The 12,183-nt window shown below is 35.2% G+C and overlaps 1 pseudogene; it reads right to left on the reverse strand.

The window, feature by feature from the left end:
* Positions 1–9,076: 9,076 nt before the first annotated feature.
* Positions 9,077–11,770, reverse strand: LOC131640751 (disease resistance protein Roq1-like; annotated as a pseudogene).
* Positions 11,771–12,183: the final 413 nt, after the last annotated feature.

The raw sequence follows: 12,183 nt of genomic DNA on the forward strand, positions 1-12,183 counted from the left end.
GATTTGATGATAAGCTTGGTCTTGAAAAGCCAAAGCAGTTTGAGAATTTTGCAGATATAGATATCTCAATTTCAGAAGGTGAAGAACCAAGAAGCAAAGTATCAGAAGCTGAAGATCTTAGAAGCAAAGGATCAGAAGATCCAGTTGCTGCATCTTTAGAGAATCTCAGAATTTCTGAAGAGCCAACAGTCAGAAGATCTTCTAGACTCACATCTGCTCACTCAGAAGATGTCATTCTTGGAAAGAAGGATGATCCTATCAGAACAAGAGCATTCCTTAAGAACAATGAAGAATGTCAATTAGGTCTTGTTTCTTTGATCGAGCCAACTTCTGTTGATAAAGCTCTAGAAGATGTAGACTGGATAATTGCCATGCAAGAAGAACTAAATCAGTTTACAAGGAATGATGTATGGGATCTTGTTCCTAGACCAAAAGGATTTAACATTATTGGTACAAAGTGGGTCTTCAAAAACAAGCTAAGCGAAAAGGGAGAAGTTGTAAGAAACAAAGCCAGACTGGTTGCTCAGGGTTATAGTCAGCAAGAAGGTATAGACTATACTAAAACCTTTGCACCAGTGGCCAGGTTAGAATCTATTCGCTTATTGATTTCTTTTGCCACTCAACATAACATCACTCTATATCAGATGGATGTTAAGAGTGCCTTCTTAAATGGTTATATAGATGAGGAAGTCTATGTCACCAACCTCCTGGTTTTGAAGACTCTAAGTCTCCAAATCATGTTTTTAAACTAAAGAAATCATTATACGGATTGAAGCAAGCTCCTAGAGATTGGTATGAAAGATTAAGTTCTTTCCTTCTGGATAATGGTTTCACTAGAGGAAAAGTTGATACTACTCTCTTTTGTAAAACCTTTAAAAAGGATCTTCTTATTTGCCAAATTTATGTTGATGATATTATATTTGGAACATCTAATGCTACACTTGGAAAGAAGTTTGCTAAGTCTATGCAGGCTGAGTTTGAAATGAGCATGATGGGAGAACTCAAGTACTTCCTTGGGATCCAGATCAATCAAACATCAGAAGGAACGTATGTTCACCAAACCAAGTATGTGAAAGAACTTCTGAAAAAGTTTAATCTTTCTGAAAACAAAGAAGCAAAGGCTCTTATACATCCAACGTGTATCTTAGGTAAGGATGAGGTAAGTAAGAAGGTAGATCAGAAGTTGTACAGAGGTATGATTGGATCTCTTTTATATCTTACTGCTTCTAGACCTGATATTTTATTCAGTGTTTGTCTGTGTGCAAGATTCCAATCAGATCCTAGAGAATCTCACTTAATAGCTGTTAAGAGAATTCTGAGGTATCTAAAAGGTACTACTAATGTTGGTTTAGTCTACAGAAGATCTAAAGAGTACAACTTAGTAGGATATTGTGATGCTGATTACGCTGGAGATAGAATTGAAAGAAAGAGTACTTCTGGAAGTTGTCAATTTCTTGGAAGTCATCTGATCTCCTGGTACAGCAAGAAGCAAGCTACCATTGCTCTCTACTACAGAAGCAGAATATGTTGCTGCTGCTGGATGTAGTACACAGATGCTCTGGATGAAGAGTCAACTAGAAGATTATCAGATATATGAAAGTAACATTCCTATCTTTTGTGATAATACTTCTGCTATATGTTTATCTAAGAATCCAATCTTACATTCCAAAGCTAAACATATTGAGATCAAACATCATTTCATTACGGACTATGTTCAGAAGGGTGTTATTTCTTTGAACTTTGTTGATACAGACCATCAATGGGCTGATATATTTACAAAACCCCTTGGTGAAGATAGGTTTAAGTTCATTCTGAAGAATATCAGTATGGATTTATTCCCAGAATGAGAAGATGAGAAGTTTTGATGTATGGATTAGTTCTGAAATGACTTTGTTTTATCTTCTTATAAGAAGTTTTGACTCTGATCAATTAGATGTTCTGATTCTGTTATTACTAACGTTTCATTATCTAAGTTGATTCAGAAGTTCTTTTAAAGCAAAACAGCTGTCACCAGCTTTCCAGATGTTGAACACGTGTTCACTCTATTTGGACAAGCACGCGTGCAGTTAAGGAGACGCCGCCCTTGGTAACTGTGCAAATCATTTCAAATATTACATTATCTCTCCTAACGTCATTTCTCATTAAATGCAATTGATTCTATGTTTTTCCGTAATCATATCATTCATACACACATTGCATTTCTTTTCAAATTCGTTTCTATTTAAACTCATCTTTGTATCCGTTCATCTCTTTACATTCTCTCTCCTCATTCATTGTTTCTTTCATTCATCTTTCTCTTTCTCTTTGATTGCATAAACCTTAGTTCTAAACCGAATCTCAGAAGTTATTCATGCTTTCATCTACAAGTGCTAAACAAAAAATGTCTTCAGCATATCTTGTTCAACGCAAATATGGTTATAGTTCTTTGAAGACCTGTTCCATTCCGTATGGCGAACTGGAGGTCTTGGGTGAAACAATGGTGGATTTTGAAAGACTGTTGGAACACGGCTTCAAAATCAAAGATGCAATATTGACTCAGGATTGGTCAACTTATTTTGAAAGATTGGTTGGACCAATTTATCCACTCTTGGTAATGGACTTCTGGACGTATGCTACAGTTACTCCAACTGCTATCATCTCCTTCGTTCTAGGGCATGAGGTTGTTGTGACTGAGAAAATGATTAGGAAGCTCTATAGCCTTGATGATTCAGAAGGAATCACATGTGCTCTTCCTGGTAGAGTTGATTGGGAGAAAGTTGATAGGGAATTAGCTGCTTTCAGATCTTCACCAAACCAAACTACTTCGTTGAAGCCTGTCTACAGGGTGTGGGATGAAATTCTTCTGGGAACTCTTTATCATAGAAAGAGATCTATGGCTGCTACTTATGTGAATCAGGATCAGAAGTATGCACTTTACTGCATTGGAAATAGTACTCAGGTTAATCTCTCAAACATTCTATTTCAACATTTGAAGACAAATATTGAAGAATCAAAAGATGAAGAACGCAAGAAGTATTCTGATTTCAAGAAGAACACTATTCCTCTTGCTAGAATGATCTCAGATATTCTGGTAGAGAGTGACTTGATGGATGTTCTTAAAGTTGTTGGTACGCCCAAGTTCTTAAATGCCATTCAAGGACATGTTCTGAATGCCATTGATCTACAAAGGATGCTTCTGATTGAGAAGGTAACTTCTGTTCCAAGAATATTTCCAGATATTCTGACCAGAAGAACTCATGTTGAGGGTTTTTCACAACTGTTCAAAGAAGAGCTTGACAAATCTGTTAAGCGTTATTTGAAGAACTGTGTCATTGCTCAATCTTCTGTTGATCCTGCGTGGATCAGAGGACGAACTCTTCCATCTCTGGCTGAGTTAAAGAAGAAAGAACAGAAGAAGACAGAAAAGAGATTAAAAAGAAAAGCTTTAGAAGCAGAATCCAAGCTAGCTAAGAAGCCAAAGCTGCCCTATGATCCTCTCAAGGTAAATACCAAAGAATATCAAGAGAAGCGCATCAGGGAATCTTTCCGTGCATTGAATGCTGCTCATTTCTCTCAGAACAAGCCTCCACCTTCTGAACCCCAAAATTTCCCCCCCTCCTCAAACAGTTTTCAACCACCTCCCTCTACCCATATTCTGAACCCTGAACTACTAAATATCATTCTCCCAACACCTTCTGACATTCCATCTTCATCCACTTTCACCATAGATTCTACTCCTTCTCTAACCCATTCTTTACCCTAAAGAAAATCCAAACCCTACTGCCTTCTGTATCCTGACTATAAATTCACCTTCAACCCTCCTGAACCACCTATTGATGTTGACTTTGAGCTGTTTAAGCTTATGTTCAGAAAGAGGATGGAAACCTTGAGAGCTTCTTATGACTCCAAGCTGGATCAAGCTGCTACTCGGAGATTATGGAGAATCTTTAGAAGGGATTTTCAGGTTGATGCTATGAACATCCAGAGGAGACGCGTGGCTGAAGCATCTGGTTCTTCTGGTTGTCTTTTGGAAGCTGATGATGGTAGGTACTATCATCCCATCAGAAATTGGAGATCTCTTGAGGAGAAGAAGTTCGTAGACGAGTTGGAAGATGAGCCTTGTCTTGCCATGGTTGTGTGGAAGCCCCCATATTCTGTTCTGATTGGAGATTTCCAATGGCTATTCAACTGGCTGAGGGAGAATCCTTCTAAGAAGGCACCAAACATGGTCATTTCAGAGGTTGTCTACCCTTCAGAAGGTGCTGCTCCCATTCCTCCAAAGAATCTGGCTGAGATTCTTAAGGCTCTGGAGAATGAAGATTTTGAGATCCCTACTCCAGAATATTCTGAATATGTTTCTATGTCAGAAGCTGATGCTGAGAAACAAAGTGCTGATGAGAATCATCCTGCTGAGAAACTTCCTGCTGAGGAAAATCAAGATGAGATTCTCATGATAGATGCTTCTGTTGGGCATGCTATTCCACTGAACGATAGCTGTGAAGCTTCTTCTGCTGGATCTTCTGTTCTGGTGAACGCTGTCAAGGCTGTTCAACAGAACCAAGATGCTCTAGCTTCTCGGTTGGATGAGCATGAGGAAACGCATGAGGAATTCAGAACCTTCATGAAGAAGAAGACTGAGAGCACCTCTGAGATTCACGACCTTCTGGCCAAGATAGTTTCTAAGCTAGGCTATTCGTAGTCCTTTGGTCTTAGTTGTCTCTTGTTTCTTGCATCTGTTTCCTGCATATGTTTTGTATCTTCTGATATATCTTTTGTTGAATCAATGAAATCTTCTCTTCTCTCATATTGTTTGTTTTTCATATGAATCTTTTATGCTTTTTGATGTTATGACAAAAAGGGGGAGAAAATGTGATAATTGATTTGATTTATTATATCAGTTGCTGGGAGTAAGTCTCAACATTCCTAACAATATTTTAAAGTTCTATGTCTTTGAGATTTTTGCTGGATTGAAGATATTCTGAAAAAGCTCAACATGAGAAGCAAAGACATGGGGAAAAGCAATTCTGTAAAGAAACATGCTCATGGAAATTGAAGCAAGCTTAGTGCTGTGAAGCTTCAAGATCAAAAGCAAAAAGGAAGAATGTTCTGATATTCTCGTGGCAGAATATGATCTAACACATTCTTATCCCTTATATGTTCTGATATATATTTCTTTTAAGAACTTACCAGAGTTGTTGCTCTGATACATGTTCCTTCTTAAAAGAATGATTCTGACTCATTCATGCTCTGACTTTTGTCGTATAGTTTGTTCTGAAACATTTCAGGATGTAAAGATGCTCTGATGATGCTCTGGTACATTCAAGAATGTTCTGATACAATCAAAGCATGCAATGATTCAAGAAGAAATTCAAAGCTCTGAAGCTGTCCTATGGAAGCAAGAAGCATAAGCTCTGAATGTTCTGAAGTTTAAGCAAATGTGAACGTCTCAATTGAAATGGAAAATACTCAGGGAAGTCTTTTATTTTAAAATTCTTCCAGTATTTATTTCAGGGGGAGATTGTTAATCTCAGGGGAAGATTGTTGATCTCAGGGGGAGACATATTCACACACTATGTTTATATGCTTATGCTATAACTGTGTAATTGTCTTTGGTCATCTGTGATTTTGATTGCAAATTCATATCAATTATATATGTTTTTGTCATCATCAAAAAGGGGGAGATTGTTAGAACAAGAATTGTTCTGATCAATATTCTTAGTTTTGATGATAATAATGTATATGAATTTTGCTTAAGACAATGTGGTACTCTAATCCTATACAATTTCCATTTCAGGAAATATATATAGAGTATGCACAAAATTAGCGCAAGAAGCACTGACTCGGAAGGTTCAGCATGCAACATCAGAACATGCTCTCGCAAGACATCAGAAGATGGTCAAGCAGAATCAGAACATGGTCTATTGAAGCATCAAAAGAACTTGAGATCAGAAGCAAAAGCACTGAAGTTCTCATGGTATCACGCTTGAAGCACTTTAAGGTCAGAAGACAAGAAGATGCTCTGCACCAAGCTGTTTAACTCTGATATATTCAAACGTTGTATCTACAAAGATCAGATCAGAAGCAAGCACAAGATGGCAGGCTACGCTGTCTGACAAAAGGAACGTTAGAAGCTCTTAAAGGCAAAGTCAGTTAAAGCAGGAAAAGCAAGGCTCGAGGTAGTTGACAAAAGAGTGAAACATTAAATGCAATGCTGTACGGATCATGCAACGCATTAAATGCTCCCAACAGTCATCTTCTCAAAACGCCTATAAATAGAAGTTCTGATGAGAAGCTGAATACAACAGTCTACGCAAACATACAGAAACGCTATCAAAGTGAAAAGCTCTCAAAACTTCATCTTCAGCCTCACTTCATTACTGTTGTAATATCTTAGTGAGATTAAGCTTAAACTTAGGAGAAATATCACAGTTGTGATTATAGCTTATTAAGAAGCTTTGTAATACTCTTGTAAGAATTTGTTTACATTAATTTGTAAAAGGTTCCTAGAGTGACCAAGGTGTGATCAGAATACTCTAGAAGACTTAGAAGGTATCTAAGTGGAAAACCATTGTAATCAAGGTTGATTAGTGGATTAAATCCTCATGTGAGGTAAATCACTCTAAGGGGGTGGACTGGAGTAGTTTCGTTAACAACGAACCAGGATAAAAATCATTGTGCAATTGTTTTTATCTTAAGAGTTTTTAAAGTCACACTTATTCAAATCCCCCCTTTCTAAGTGTTTTTCTATCCTTCAAGAGGAGTAGTTACAATGATCCATCAGTTTCTGTGGACAAACCAGAATCACTCTGAATTATAAAATGAAAAAACCATGACTGGGCCGGGTCGACACAGTGGTTTCTAGGTTGAAGAAAGAGAAAGAGAAGAAGTGAAAAAATTAGGGATTAGGGTTTTCTCTCAACATTAGAGAAAGAGAAAGAGAAGGAAGAGAAAGAGAAGAAGGAAGAGAGGGATGTGATAGAGAAAGAGAAAGAGGAAAAAGGACGAAGAGAGAGAGAGAGAGAGAGAGAGAGAGTGTGTGTGTGTGTGAGTGAAAATTTTGAAAAAGACGATCATAAATAGCATGAGCGATGTCGGTAAAAGCAAGAGCGGACAAAACAACTTTAGCGTTGATTCTGCGATGTCAGCGAAAGTAAGAGAAAATGAAACAGCTTCACTATTGATTCCGTTCTCCGATAAAGCAGTAATGAGTGAAAGGTCGGCACGTCGGACCGTACAGGAGTAATTTTGAAGATTCATCAGTTTCCCTAGACAAACCAGAAGCACTCTAAATTCTAAAATGGAAAAACCATGACTGGGTCGGGTCGGCACAATGGTTTCTAGATTGAAGAAAGAGAAATAGAAGAAGTGAAAAAATTAGAGATTATGGTTTTCTCTCAACATTAGAGAAAGAGAAAGAGAAGAAGGAAGAGAGGGACTAGAGAGAGAGAGAAAGAGAAAGAGGAAAAGGACGACGAGAGAGAGGGTGTGAGTGAAGATTCTGAAAATTTTGAAATTTGAATTAAAATAGACATTGATAGAAGAGAAAATGGCAAAATATTATTTTAATAATAAAAGTGATGTCATATGTGTATAAAGACTAAAAAACCCGACATTTTGCATATGAGTTAAAATTTAGCATTAGAGTAAATTCATCTTAACCAGAGGTATTAATTTTCTTATACAGTAGATTTTGTTTAGATTTCTATATTGAATTTGTAAACCTAACTTAGGAATAAAATTAATTCAAAAAAATACACGATAAGTGGGAATTTCAACACCAATAACAAAGAGGACTGGGGTATCTTCAAACAAAACAAAATAAGGATAAATTAAAAATCTCACCCAAATAACATTGGCCATAAAAAAAGATGTTTAATGGTGACACGAAGAAAAGATCGAAGCGGAGTATGAAAGTATGAAGGATAATAATTTGAAATTTTATACCAAAGGAAAAGTAAGTCATTGCATAGTAGTTATCGGTAAAGTTCTATGGAAAGTGAAACAAATCGGTCTAAAAGACATTTATACAACACGGATGATAAATTTGATGTTCAACTCCATGAACATGAACAAGTATAAAGGTAGTCGAAAATGATGCATTTAACCGTAGGGCTCTGAGGTTAACTTCTTTCATTTTGAAAAACGAAATAAATAGAAAAAATGTATGAAATGAGTGGAAGAGAATTTTGATGGTTGTGGGACATGAATTCTCTTGTTTATGATTTTTTTTACAAAGTGAAAGAAGTTTATTGGTAACGGAAAAAACAAAGAGAGAGATTAATTGGAATACACTGTCAGTGTAAAATAATTTTACACCATCATCCAATTAAAACCAATGATTTTGACACATAAGTATGAAATTTAAAAAAAAAAAATTATAATTAAATCACTTTAATAACAACTTTTTCCATATTCTCTCTTCTCATGTGTTAAAATGCTCCATTCTAATTGGATAATGGTGTAAAGTTGTAATCTCAAAAACAAATGTTGATTAAAAATTAATAAATGGGCGCTACAAACTACATGTTCTCTCTTCAAAATAAATGTTAACGAAAATAAATCAAAACTTTCTTTTTTTGATTTATGATTTTTTTTTTATTCATAAGTATAACTGAATAAATAACCATTCGTTTAATTGATATTTATAGGAATTGATTATCTAATTTTGTAATTAAAATAATTTTTTTTTAATAATGGATATAGGGATTTTTCTGCACATTATATCTTTGTATTTTTAATATTTTTATAATAGTATTTATTTTCTAATTAAAAAATAAATAATATTTTTATCTTAACATAAACAATTCATATGAAATAGGAACATTATCAAACATTATAAAAAGATACTATTATTTTAATTATTTTACCAAAATTATTGGATTGTAATATTATTATGTCAAAAATTATTTAATTAATATTTTAATATATATCAAGAATGTGCACGAAAAAATATTGTACTTTTTTAAATATTAGTAATAAGTTATTCTTAAGCTGAAATTCATGTGTCAAATAGATCCACAGATTTTGCCCGAAACAAGCATGGCCATCGGTCTAACAGATCAAATTCTATATCAGGATCTTTATTGACGGGCCCTTGTTATGCATTTGATATGTTGCAATTTTGGAGGATGAGATTGCGTACATTTGAAGACACTGATGAGCTCAGTTTATCATTTTTATTGGCAAGAATTTACAATCCTCAACCATAATCCAGGACAAATTTGGTAGCATGAGAATGCTACTTGGTAATGTAAGCTTTCCATTTCCGCATATTCGTAATGTAGAAAGCCCGGTGAAGTTTAGAAATGAAAATGATATTTCTTCTATGGAAGTGCCCTCCAAAACTATGGCTTCTATGTTCTCCATCACTTGTAATATTTCTGGAAATCTCTTGAGATTTCTACAATATTGAATTCTCAACACTTGAAGAGAAGACAACTTTAAGGGAGGAAAAGTCCTAAGTTTGGTGCAGCCCTCAGCATTCAATATTTTTAGTTTATTTAGAAACCCAACAGAAGCATGAATTGTAACTAAATTCTCACAATTTTGAAATATGAATTTTTCTAAATTTGAGAGATCAGATATGTCACTAATGCAGGTTAAAGATCGACAACTTTCTAGGTTTAACTCTCTCATATTTAAGAATCTCTGCATATATATATATATACAAAAATAAACAATATTAGACGCCGTATTGGTTGATATTGATATATTAGATGAGAAAAATTAAGCATTTAACCTACCTTCAATGTTCTTGGCAACTCAGATGATGTTAGGCAACTTTCACTCAATTTGCATATGGAAAGCTTCTTTGGACAAAAATTGGATGGTATATCAATTGAAGGATATTTACACCAATCTAGTACCCTTAAACTATTTGGAAGATCCTTGACACCTTTAGAAAAGAAACCATTTTTTACAATAAGTGTTTTGAGGTTGTTCATTTTCTTCAGCTCATCTCCTTCCATTCTACTACTTCATCAAATGATGGGAAATTCAGATATATAATTCTGATTCGATTTGTTCCCTTTTAACAAGAAATCAATCAATCAATCAAAATATCACTAGCTAGTTGTAGTAGTAGTAGTAATAAGAGAGAGAAAAAAAATAAATTATCTTACAGTATTTTGTTCTAAAACATGAACTATATCTTGATAAAACCACAATCTGCTGCGTTTCCCAGGCTTTTCAGGCGATTCTTGTCGGACAATTTCCTTACCCATATCCTGAATCAAGTCATGTAATGTCACAGTACTAAACAAACTAATATTCACAAGTGATTTTTGAACTAAAACTTCAATTTGATGGTTCTTGCAGCAACCATAATGAGCAAGAAGTATCTGTTGAACCTTTACCAAATCATATCCTTTGAAGCAACATGCAATGTCGAGAAAAACACTTGCTCTACTTCCGTCAAATTGCTAAAGCTTACTTTAAGTATCTCATGTATATCTTTATCGAGAATCTTTTCATACTCATCTAACAAATCTTTCCATTCTTGTATAGATTTTCCAAACAAGTTGGAACCCACTACTTCTAAAGCTAACGGAAGGCCAGAAGCATAAGTTACTGCACGGTTTAAAACATTTGCATACCTTGAATCAACATTTTCTGTTTTAAATGCCATCCACCTCAACAATTCAAAAGATTCCTCCTCATTCAACCTATCTACTTCACATGTTCTTTTAATCATGTGAAAAGATAGCAAACGTTTGTCTCGAGTAGTAACGATGACTCTGCTACCTTGACCAAACCAATCAAGTTCTCCGGCCAAAGCCCTCAACTGATCTAGTTTGTCAATGTCATCAAGCACCAACAAAACCTTCTTTTGGCATAGTGTTTTTCTTATGATAGGAATTCCCTCACTTACATCTCCCAACATAATATCCAATCCAACTGTTTTCGAAAGAAGCTCCTCCTCGAGATACTTTAATCCCTTTTGACCTGAATTTTCTCTTACATTATGAAGAAAACACAAGCATTCAAATTGATCCGCAATAAAACTAAAAGTTGCTCTCGCAAGTGTTGATTTACCCATCCCTCCCGCCCCATAAATCCCCACCATATAAACTCCACGATCACATCCAACATCCATAAGCAATTTGACTTGCAGCACTCGAGACTCTAGTCCAACAGGATAATTGGAAACATGGAGACGAGCACGATAGATCTTGTTGACTACTTCTTTGACTATCTTCTCAACAATCTCATGCTCATATTTGTTCCTTGGATTGAAACGATGGCATGATAAACTAGCTGTTTGGTTAAGAGCAATCTTCCATTTCTGCAACCTCTTGATATTGTCGGTATAACCTTTTTTATTATTTTGGAGAAGGAAGAGTAGTAGAAGTAAGAGGAGGATAAAAAAGAAGGTAATGGTTGAGCCATGAAAGTAGAGAAGAAGTGTGAGTAAGAAGAGTATGAAAAGAATATGTATGGGTTGCGTCTGGTATTTTGTGAAGTTTTTTTTATGCTTAGTTATAGATTTTCCATAGCTTCCAGTCTGATGTCGCACATGAGAAGGATCTATGTCGTAGAAAACAGGCAAAACCAGACGACCCTTTTCCTTGGAGCAGTGAATGATGTGAACTAGTTCATCTAAACAGAAGGAAGAAGAAGCATAATTAATAAAGAAAACTGGGATGAAAATCCTGGATTCTTCAATAGCTTTGATAAGTGATGGTGTGATTTCGTCTCCACTTTGAAGGTCCTTGTCATCCATGAAGGTGGTTATTCACTTTTCAGAAAGAGCTTTGTGAAGATTACCCGTGAAACCGAAGCGAGTATCCGTGTGTTATACCCCAAAATTTGCCTGCATCTTTTTTTCAAAGAGAAGGCAACAGACTTCTGTCTAAAAATTGGGAGTTTTATATAATCTTGGATTTTGTTTCATAAATATCTTGATTTTATGAATACTCAGTTTTTTTTAGAATATTTTTTATACAGTATTTTGGTTCGCTGTTGAATTTATTCTTGCACAGACACCAAATACTGTTTATCACTTCACACGCTGTTTATTTGAGATTTATTTTCAGATAAATAATACTGACGCAATTGGTACAGAATTAAATTTTGCAGGTGCAGAGTCCGGGGATTCAAACTGTACTGGTAACAATTAAATTATTATTGGTTTTGTTTCCCACTAATTTTTGTACTATATTATTGTTTTCAAATCTCTTTCTTTCAAATCAAATCCTAACTTTA

Source organism: Vicia villosa, unplaced genomic scaffold (genome assembly GCF_029867415.1).
Source record: "Vicia villosa cultivar HV-30 ecotype Madison, WI unplaced genomic scaffold, Vvil1.0 ctg.003292F_1_1, whole genome shotgun sequence".
In the NCBI taxonomy this organism is placed as follows: domain Eukaryota; kingdom Viridiplantae; phylum Streptophyta; class Magnoliopsida; order Fabales; family Fabaceae; genus Vicia; species Vicia villosa.